We start from the raw sequence: 11,184 nt of genomic DNA, 5'->3' as shown, positions 1-11,184 counted from the left end.
TGCTTTTTCCCCACTGTGTGCCTTTTTTTCTCTGTACCCTAATAAGCTTTCATATGACACTCAGACAGTGGGCTTACAACTCGGCTTTTCACGGCGACTTTGATATGTGACTTCTTTTTTATTTCCGGCACTGTGCGATTTTGTGGATGTGAGCTTTCAAGTTTCTCCAACACACTATGTCACTCGATCAACTTCCTTTTGTTGATTATACCACGGCTTATTTGAACAAATAGTATGTTTTTCCTTTGCCTCCACTTGGTATTCGCTGAAATTCTTATATTTTCCCCGTGCTTTTCCCATTGTCTTTTCACAGAAGGCTGCGCTTAAGGGCGATTTATATTGATTTGCATATTCAAATAGGCGTAATTCTGGGAGGATTTGGGGCGTTACATAATGCGCGTGCACGAGCGTTAGTTTTCACGCTGATCGGGATTTATGTAGCGGAAGAACGTGGAAGTTGGAGTACGCACAGATTCCTGCATCTGGATTTTTCTGTGCGTAAGCACATTTCGGCTTTTGTGCTTACGCCATGTTATAGTGCGAGTTCTACGCATGGCATTATACATGAGGCCCCAGGAATTGTATGTATTGCTTAGGCATTCTATATAATGCCTGCTTTCATACATTGCCGGTAACATATATATTGTCACGCATTTGTGCCTGGAGATGACCTTCCTGTCTCTGTGAGATAAGTGATACCACTCTGAGACGAGAGGGGGCGCTCACACTGACTGTCTCTCCTTATCCACCTGCAGCTCTGAATAGAAACCAAATGAGAGGAATTGACTCAGCCGCAGTGCCCAGAGCTGCCCCTGTCCTTCTGGGTGGGACTCTTGAAAAGCTGCCAGCCCCCCACAGGATGGAGTCTGCAGTTGGACCTGAAAACTCAACTTAAAGCAAGCGCCATCATGTTCACACAACTGCAAAGAAAATTTGTCTATTGGGCTGAAAAGATGTGTTTTATTGGGGTCATCGTGTTCAGTTTTGGTTCGTGTTACTTTAAACAGGGACACCCAGTTGGTGCTCCGACATTACAAAGCAACTTGTGCAGGTCTGTCCTCCAGTCACCATATCAGCAGACCAATATTGTCTGTTTGGATTATGTGTATTGTCATTAAATACATCCATTATGTATGTTTACCATTACATTTATCTATCACTTTATAGAAAGTTTAATATAACTTTACTTTTAACCTATTTTTAATTTTCTTCATTATCATGTTAAAAGTGGTTTCTGTCTTTTTTTTTATTATTTCTTTATATTTCTAAGTATTTCGCTTTGATATATATGTGTGGAAAAATAATGAAGTTTAAGCTTCAGAGCTCAGATGGGACTTTATTCCACATTGCTTAAAACGTTTGGGTGTCTACTGTATGAGAATGGGTTTTAAAACATTAAAATAATAATTACATAGTGGCAATCAAAACAAAATATTTATTAAAATTAAAATTAACCTTGTTTCTGATTGTGAAAGGGCCCGTATAAAGTGTCTTCCATAATATTATCTATCTAAGATGGATGGACATGCATTTTAGAATAGGAATCGAACCCAAAGCACACCAATGTGGCAAGAGACTCTGAGGAAGAAGATAGAAATTGGCTTAAACGTGATCTGAACTACCCCAACTTCTTTCAGCTTTCATCTGTCAAAGGCAATGGAGAGTTCATTCCTTGGACATCAAATGTACTTTTCTACAGGGTATGACACTGTGTTGGAAAAAAAAACTATGGAGGCTCAGAAAACGTGTGTGTGGTGTCCCATAGATATGTCACTTTCTTGGTACAATATAGTCAAGGATAACATGCTGAAGTGGATCTTTTAGTTGTTTTACTGGTTAGATGAAGATGATACTGTGAATGGAATTCTTGTATGCCATGTTGATGATTTTACATGGGCAGGCACATAACTTTTCTATCTCAGTTATTCCATATATCCGATCAACTTTCCAGGATGTTGATGAAGTTGATGAAAGAGCACCTTGGCTATGTGGGACTGGAATTTGCAAGTGTCAATGGAGTAATGTATGTATGTATACAAGAAGAAAGCCATACAGAGAATCTAGGCCACATTTGCTAGGTAGCGACAAAGCAGACCTGATATCTCGTTTACTGTGCAAAATCAACATGGCTGTTCTGAAAAAGTGGCTTTGAATTTTCAAAACCTGGGAACAGACAAGTCATTGAGATCTGTTGTTTTTCATGATTCCTCACTTGGAAATCTTCCTGATGGTGGCACACAAGGAGGATGCCTGATTATTTTGGCAGGAGTTGGAGGACGATTTTCACCCCTTTGTTGGCATTGAAAAGAAACAAAAGAGCAGAATGAAGAACTTGAGGAGACACCCAAGCAATGGCTGAATGTATCATGAGAACAATATGTCTTTGTAAACACTTTTCAGAGTTTCCTGTCAGTGTCTCAAATTTGCGTTACAGACAACTACTGCTTACTTGAGGTGATTCAATCCATCAAGCCTGTAACAGGGAAAAGAGTTTATCAAGAGTTAAGTGGCATAAAAGAACGTCTTCAAGATCAAAAAGTCCAATGTGTTTTGTGGTCGCCTACAAAGGACCAGCTTGCTGACTGTCTTAAGAGAAAAGAGACGTCTCCCTTTGTACATTTAAAAGCACTTAAAGACAAAATATGGCAGGAGTGACTAGCACAGCCACATTTTTTTTGACTTGAAGAAGAGTAATTATTAGTTCTGTGCATATAGATGTGTATTTGGTGTGTTATGCAGTTTAAATTTTCTTATAAAAAGAGATGACGTTATTAAGTTGTTTATCGTGCGCTCCTATTTAGAGTGTTGTGGTACTGTGTCCCTGTTGGGAGTATTACGTCCCTGGTGAAGAGTAAGTGGGCTTTTATGGTAACACATGTTTGTGTGCTCGTGTGTGAGTAATCAAAATTTATTTCTAACATCAATGGTGCTTTGCCTTAGTCACTCATCATCTGAAGGACCTCTCAGAGTGGTTGGTTGTGCCTGCTTCCCTTTGTGGCTCAGCAACGGGCCGACTTCCCTCACCACCAGGCTTCCTGGGGACTGGGCGGTCTCTTGGTCTGGAACCCCTACAGATTTAATTTTTTTCTCCAGCCTTTGGAGTTTTTTGTTTTTCTGTCCACCCTGGCCATCGGACCTTACTCTTATTCTATGTTAATTAATGTTGACTTATGTTTATTTTTTATTGTGTCTTCTATTTCTCTATTCATTTTGTAAAGCACTTTGAGCTACATTTTTTTGTATGAATATGTGCTATATAAATAAATGTTGATTGATTGATTGATTGATTCCTCTCCACTGCACCAGCTCTGCCTTGATCCTGACTTTTCTTTTTTCTTACCTCTGATATCACCTCCCACCATTCTCCTTCTCACTGTTTCCTCCCAATCTAAACTACTCAGACTCCTTTTATTCCAGTGGGCACAGGTTCCCCACCTAACAACCTGCATAATGTCAAAAGAGCTGAGCTAACTGTGCCTAGCATGTAAACAAACAATCAGCTCATCTCATGACTTCACATAGGAGCTGCCACGCCCACCAGCCTGACACACCTTTTTAAACTAAAACCTCTTAACACCAAGTACTCCATAATGCATTTTATCAAAGCAATCAAAAGAAAGGGGATTGCCTTTGTAAAATCAGGAATCACGTTGTAGGCAAGGTGTTTCAATCCCCCTATTGATTAAATCCCCAACTATCACAATCTATGTCTTTCCAGGAACTGTATTTTGAGGTGGACCGTTGGTTATCCTCATTCCTGTCTACCACCTTAGAATCTTCAGAGGAACCGTCTTGCTCTGCAAGGCCCTAAAAACAATTTCACAAATCCAGTTCTGGGGTTGATGCCCCCAGACAGTGTGCACTCTTTACCTTGCACCTTGTAATTGTGATCCACCTTCCTCTACCTCTCTGGTCTGGAGTCTCCTTCAGTGTCACCTAGTGCACACTATCTCTCTAAAGGACACCTGAACCAGGTCTGCCAATTCTCTACTACAACACAAGCCAGCCATCTCCTCCTCCAGTTTAGTGACCTTGAGCTTGATGTGCTGGATCATCTGGCATCTCCTGAAAATGTAGCCCTCATAGAAGACTACAGGCTTTTCCAACCCGTGCTTTCAAAAATCTGACATCAAACAGGGGTTGCACTGCACTGGCCTTACTATCATAATTTGACTGTGGATTACTAATTTTATTTATTTTTTTACTTTTCTCGGTCTTTTCTCTTAACTTTACACTCTTCTAATTACTTACTTACAAGCTCCCCACTCTCACTATTTGCATTCCTTCATATTTAGTTGTATTAAAGAATCCATATGCTGTTGCCCTCTTAACTGCTCTACTTTCTTGACTGGTAAGAACTGTTCAATTTAGAAAAACACACTTACTGAATATCCACTGCTTCTTAATCTTGTATTCTCTTTACTGCTCCTACAGCCACTTGTGTCTGATCGACGTCTTAACACTAGTCTCCTGTTTGCTGAGCTCTTTTTTCCCCCCACTTCTTCCATTATTTACTACAACGCCGGTTATTTACTTACAGAAATGTCAGTGTCAGCAACTGCTGCTTACTGCACTGCCTTTCCAACAGAAGATGGAATACAAATAACAAGAAGAGTAACTTTTCAAGTAACTTTTCCAAATGCTCCCCCAAACTCTCAGTATTGTTAATCTGTGTGGTTGAAAGAAAGGCAAACACACACACAAAAAAAAACCTTCTACAGGGAAAAAACGTTAAAAATTTCGGCATCACTCCTTAGTGGCAAACAAAACAGAAAGCATTTAGGATCAAAATGTATTTTTAATTAACTCTCACACATCAGAGCACAAATTTCTTGGCTGCTTCTCAGGATGAAGTCAGTATATCATTAGCTAGGTGGTTGCTGGTGGTTGAGAGGGTTGTTGTTTAATCAATGACTTTCCATGCTCTGTGTTTAATGAGAAAACCCAGTAATGTGCACAATGGAGAGATTTTGTGGTGTTGAGTGGCAAGTATCCTTGTGTCAAAGAATTGGAAATTCACCAGTTTGTGTAATGTAAGTAACTAATAAGGCAAGCCAAGTTAACATTTAGGAAAATCTCTAAATGCTTTTTAAGAGATCTGGAAATTCATTTTATGATATTTCAAATAGATTTCAAGATAACTTAAAGTAGTATGCTGTGTATTTTGAGATATCTGAAATGCATTTCAAGATGTGGATAGCACGATGGCACAGTGGCATCTCTACAGCCTCTCAGTATGGAGAACGCAGGCCTCCCTTCAAGCAGTTTGCATGCTCTTCCGGTGTCTGTGTGGATTTCCTTTGGGTGCTTTGGTTCCCACCCCCAGTCCAAAGACATGCAGGTTAGGTGCATTGGTGATACTAAATTGGCTTGTGTGTGTGGTTGGGGTGTGTGTGTGTTAATCATGTAATGTGATGGCATCCTCTTCATTGTTTATTCATGCCTTGCACCCTGTGCAAAAATGGGATAGACTCCAGCAGTATGGGATAGGCTCCAGCAGTACCTGCAACTCTATTTAGGACTAAGTGAGTTGGCAAATGACTGACTGATTTCAACGTATCTGAAATGCAGTTTGAGAAGATATCTTAAAATACATGTACATATGGCAAGCCAAATTAACGATTAAACAAATATCAAATATCTTAAAATTCTATTTACTTTTTAAGATATCTAAAAGTCATTCTGAGATATCTTGAAATAATTTATTTAACATTATAAGATATCTCTATTAAAATGTAAAATATCTCATATGCCTTTCAAGATATCCAAAATACATTTTCAAATATCTCAAACTAACTCCTTGTGCATTTCAAGATATCTCAAACTCCCTTCTTGTAAAATTTCTTATTCTTTCAATGGGACTTCCTGTCTATTTTAATATGGCAAGACAAAATAACATTTAGGGATAACTCAAAATATATTTCAGATATCTTAAAATGCAATTAACTTTTTAAGATGTCTAAAACTCATTTCGAGATATCCTCTTTAATAAAACCGTGCGTCCAGGTGTCCGTGTGTGTGTCTTCTGGTGAAGTGCGCATGCACAGGGACGCATGTGTTCAGTCTCTCCCTGTGCATTCCCTGTGCAGAGAGAGAGACACACACAGGCGCGTTTGCGAGAGAGACTCACACGCACGAGACACACACACGAGAGATATATTGATAAAATAGCATCTTGCAGTTGATGGAGATTTGTGGGATGCACATCCAGGGCACGAAGCCTCCGTTCCACCACACCCCAAAGATGCTCTATTGGGTTGAGATCTGGTGATTGTGGGGGCCATTTTAGTACAGTGAACTCATTGTTATGTTCAAGAAACCAATTTGAAATGATTTGAGCTTTGTAAAATGGTGCATTATCCTGCTGGAAGTAGCCATCAGAGTATGGGTACATGGTGGTCATGTAGGGATGGACATGGTTAGAAACAAAGCTCAGGTTGCCCATGGCATTTAAACGATGCCCAATTGGTGCTAAGGGGCCTAAAGTGTGCCAAGAAAACATCCCCCACACCTTTACACCACCACCACCAGCCTGCACAGTGGTAACAAGGCATGATGGATCCATGTTCTCATTCTGTTTACGCCAAATTCTGACTCTACCATTTGAATGTCTCAACAGAAATCGAGACTCATCAGACCAGGCAACATTTTTCCAGTCTTCAACTTTCCAATTTTTGTGAGCTCGTGCGAATTGTAGCCTCTTTTTCCTATTTGTAGCAGAGATGAGCGGTACCCGGTGGGGTCTTCTGCTGTTGTAGCCCATCCGCCTCAAGGTTGTGTGTGTTGTGGCTTCACAAATGCTTTGCTGCATACCTCAGTTGTAACGAGTGGTAATTTCAGTCAATGTTGCTCTTCTATCAGCTTGAATCAGTCTGCCCATTCTCCTCTGACCTCTAGCATCAACAAGGCATTTTCGCCCACAGGACTGCCGCATACTGGATGTTTTCCCTTTTCACACCATTCTTTGTAAACCCTAGAAATGGTTGTGCGTGAAAATCCCAGTAACTGAGCAGATTGTGAAATACTCAGACCGGCCCGTCTGGCACCAACAACCATGCCACGCTCAAAATTGCTTAAATCACCTTTCTTTGCCATTCTGACATTCAGTTTGGAGTTCAGGAAATTGTCTTGACCAGGACCACACCCCTAAATGCATTGAAGCAACTGCCATGTGATTGGTTGATTAGATAATTGCATTAATGAGAAATTGAACAGGTGTTCCTAATAATCCTTTAGGTGAGTGTATATATATATCCATACATATATATAAATATAGACATATACACACATACATACATACACACACATATATACATATAAATATATACATACACACACACATATAAAAACATATATATACACTCTCTGGGGTGCGAGCAACTGTTTCTGGGGGTGGCAGAATCCATCAAGGAAGAAAAATAAAAAACATTATTGGTACAAAATCTTAATTTATTTATCCATTCCTAAATAATTAAATGGGCAGGCTATTTCGTATCAGTGAAATATACTGCTTGTTAAAACGGATGACTTCCGCTCTTACGTGCAAGTCTGCCTGGATATTATGAACTATCATATCTGTTCAAGTTATATTTAAATTTTAAATAGAAGGAATTTTTATTTAGTCGACAGAATATTATTCCGGAATAAATCAACTCAAACCTTAAATAACTTATAATATTTTGCTCTCCATAAAAATATATCCTGTCTAAATTATACAAGTTAGAAATAAAGTAAACGTTAAAAGAACAAACATTCAAATTTCTTTACTCTTATGTAATTTTATATAAAAAATAAACTTAAATTTTAAATATCCCAAAAGATTTTGCTCTCCATAAAATATATCCTGTCAAAATTATACAAATTCAAATATGAACATGGTGCATAACAAAACCTGGAAATATAAATAAAATTTGTTGTTTTCAGCAATAACAAATCAAATCATTCAGTTGTCTTTGCTCTTATGTCATTTTATCAGAGCTGGACGCCTGGCATCTTTTTGGCCACAAGTTCGTTTCTGTTTGGTGTGAGGTTCTGTGTTGTGGAGATTCTCAGGATGGACTGCAGGTGCTCATCAGTGAGGCGACTCCTGTGTGCTGTTTTGTTAGTCTTTATCACTGAGAAGAGCTTCTCACACAGATATGTGCTACCAAACATGCACAAGGTTCGAGCCGCATGTAGACAGAGCTGGAGCATTTCTGTGGGAATGGAGTGAATAAACTGTGCGTGCCCTGCAGTATCGTACTTTGCCTTCAGTGTGCCATTACTCAATCGCCTCCATCTGAATCTGCACAGGTGCAGTTTCCACATCGACGGCAAATGGGTTGCAAAACAACTCAAAATTCTTTTTTTGTTCTTCAAAGTCACCAAAGCGCCGTGCGAACTCAGTGCGCAGTGCGCTCAGTTTATCAGCAAAATGCGTATTTGGGAACACCGTTGTGACGACTTGGTTCAACATTACTTGGCAACAGGGAAAGTGGGCAAGTTGCACTGGTGCATTTGTGTCTCCCATAAAAGTAGCTTCACTTGAAATCACTTTGTGATTTTGCACGGGTAAAAACGTCTGCTGAAGTGTCAGATTCTTCTTTAACTCTTCTGCTTTCTGTATCTTCTGCATTGCATTCAGGTTATCCTGATGTTTTGTCTCATAGTGCCGTCTTAGATTAAATTCTGTAATTACAGCCACATTAGCTCCACAAATGAGACACACGGGTTTACCGGCAATGTCAGTAAACATATACTCAGCCTCCCATCGGTTTTTAAAGGCTCTATTTTCAGAATCAACTTTTCTCTCCAGCATCGTGTGAGCTAGCTTCACAATAACTTGCAGCATCATAAGCTAGACTTGATTAACACGGTAAGTGTTCGACAAGGCAGCTGAAGCGCTGCATTATGGGATCTGTAGTTTATTGTGTTACCAGCGCTTCATATCCCCGGCCATTAATAACAATAATATATAAAATGATCTTGTGTGCCGGATATAATTACACGCTGGGCCGGATGTGGCCCATGGGCCTTGAGTTTGACACATATGGACTAAATTAAACTTGAAAAGATATATTTTTTTGAATGTGATCGCGCAATTAAGACCGAGTTGACACGCACTACTGTACAGTACATCGAGCCTGCGTGCTATTGTGGTTTTGCCTGCGTGCCTCAATAAGTCACCCTCCCCTCACTCTTACTTTTTACCGTTCATCTAATGAATACACTGAGTATGGCTTTACCAAAACAATCATTGATGGCGAATAAAGTATCCATTATTCATAAAGCTTCAATTGGTGATCTGTCTTTCTGCATTAACCGCATATTTTTTCATACGTCTCAAACCAAGGGGATGCGAAGGTAAAATGAATCAGGAAGCGCGCGTACATACTCAGTGCATCCCCTCTCGGGAATCGAACCTCGGTTATCGGCGCTAGAGGCAAAGCCTCTACTATTGCGCCACAGCATGTGGTTTGTCTATTTGAGCGAATGTAGATTGGGGTATATAGATACATATGTATATATATACCCGCGCTTCACAGCAGGGAAGTAGTGTGTTAAAGAAGTTATGAAAAAGAAAAGGGAACATTTTAAAAATAACGTAAATGAGTGTCAATATACAGTAACTGTTTTGTGAGTGTTAGGAGTGTTGCTGTCATCAAGGATTTGATTATCATTATTTCTTTCAATCAGGTTCGTATTTGTAGGATGTGTTGTGTTCAAGTTACATTCCGTGTTTGTCAATCGTTGTAAAGATGACAGGTTTCATTCATCGATTCGTTTCTTACTGCATCAATAAACAGCACGTCTTCCTCTTTATCTGAGACGTGACACACTGCATGCACGGGTTTTTTTTACACTGTCTTCCTTTAGCGGGACATTGACTTTTACCACCCTGTGCTTCGTTTCCGCAGTAGCTGCACTTATGAATATGCTTGTATGTATCACACGCTTCGTATTTTTTTGCTGCCTTCTCAATTGTGTAATTCGGTTTTTGTTCAGCACACTTTGGAACTGTTGCTTTTTGTCTGTGCACAGCCTTCTACCTACACAGGAAATTGGAGAATTAGTGATGAGTCAGTGAGTGAGTCAGTGAGGGCTTTGCCTTTTATTAGAATAGATTACGTTTCGCATTCTATGGTGTAATTAACTATATTTCTGCTTAAAAACTTAAAAATATATATATTTACATACAGTTTGTACAGTCTGGAACAGATTAATTGTATTTACATACAATCCTATGGGGGAAATGACATCGGTTCACAACCAAATCGGGTTTCGACCAGAGTTTTGAAACAAATTATTGTCGTGAACTGAGGTTCTACTGTATTACTGTCAGAGAAAATACAGGCATTTTGCGGAAATACAAACAAATATTACTGTCAGAGAAAATTAAAGGCACACAATACAATGACGCATATTACAGCCACATACAGGGTCCCTTGCCATTTAATATAGACTGTTCACACAAATGTTTATGCACTACTGTTCTAGCGCCCGTTATTGTATGGGCTTAGTGTCAAGTCTTAAAATAAGTTTATAAGATATCTGTAATAAAATATGGGATATCTGAAATGAATTTTAAGATATCTCAAATACAAAGTTTTGAGAAATCTCAAAATAACTTCCTTGGCATTTCATTACATCTCAAAACCCTTTGAAGTTATCAAAATCGCTTCCTGAAAAATGTCTTATTCTTTCAAAGTGACATCCAGCCTATTTTAAGATATCTCAAAATGTATCTGAAATTATTTTGAAATGCACAGGAAATTATTTGAGATATCTGAAAATGTGTTTTAGATATTTTGAAATGTGCTGGATGTTATTTTAAGATATCTGAAAATGTATTTCAGATATTATGAAATGTGTAGGATGTCATTTTGTAATGTATTTCAGATATCTTAAGGTTAATTATATACAGTGCATCCGTAAAGTATTCACAGTGCATCACTTTTCCCACATTTTGTTTTGTTACAGCCTTATTCACAAAATTGATTAAATTCATTTTTTTCCTCAGAATTCTACACACAACACCCCATAATGACAACATGAAAAAAGTTTTCTTGAGATTTTTTGCAAATTTATTAAAAATAAAAAACTGAGAACGCACATGTACATAAGTATTCACAGCCTTTGCCATGAAGCTCAAAATTGAGCTCAGGTGCATGCTGTTTCCCCTGATCATCCTTGAGATGTTTCTGA

Source organism: Polypterus senegalus, chromosome 8 (genome assembly GCF_016835505.1).
Source record: "Polypterus senegalus isolate Bchr_013 chromosome 8, ASM1683550v1, whole genome shotgun sequence".
NCBI lineage: Eukaryota > Metazoa > Chordata > Cladistia > Polypteriformes > Polypteridae > Polypterus > Polypterus senegalus.
The sequence above is the reverse complement of the archived record's forward strand: the minus strand, read 5'-3'. Positions refer to the sequence as shown.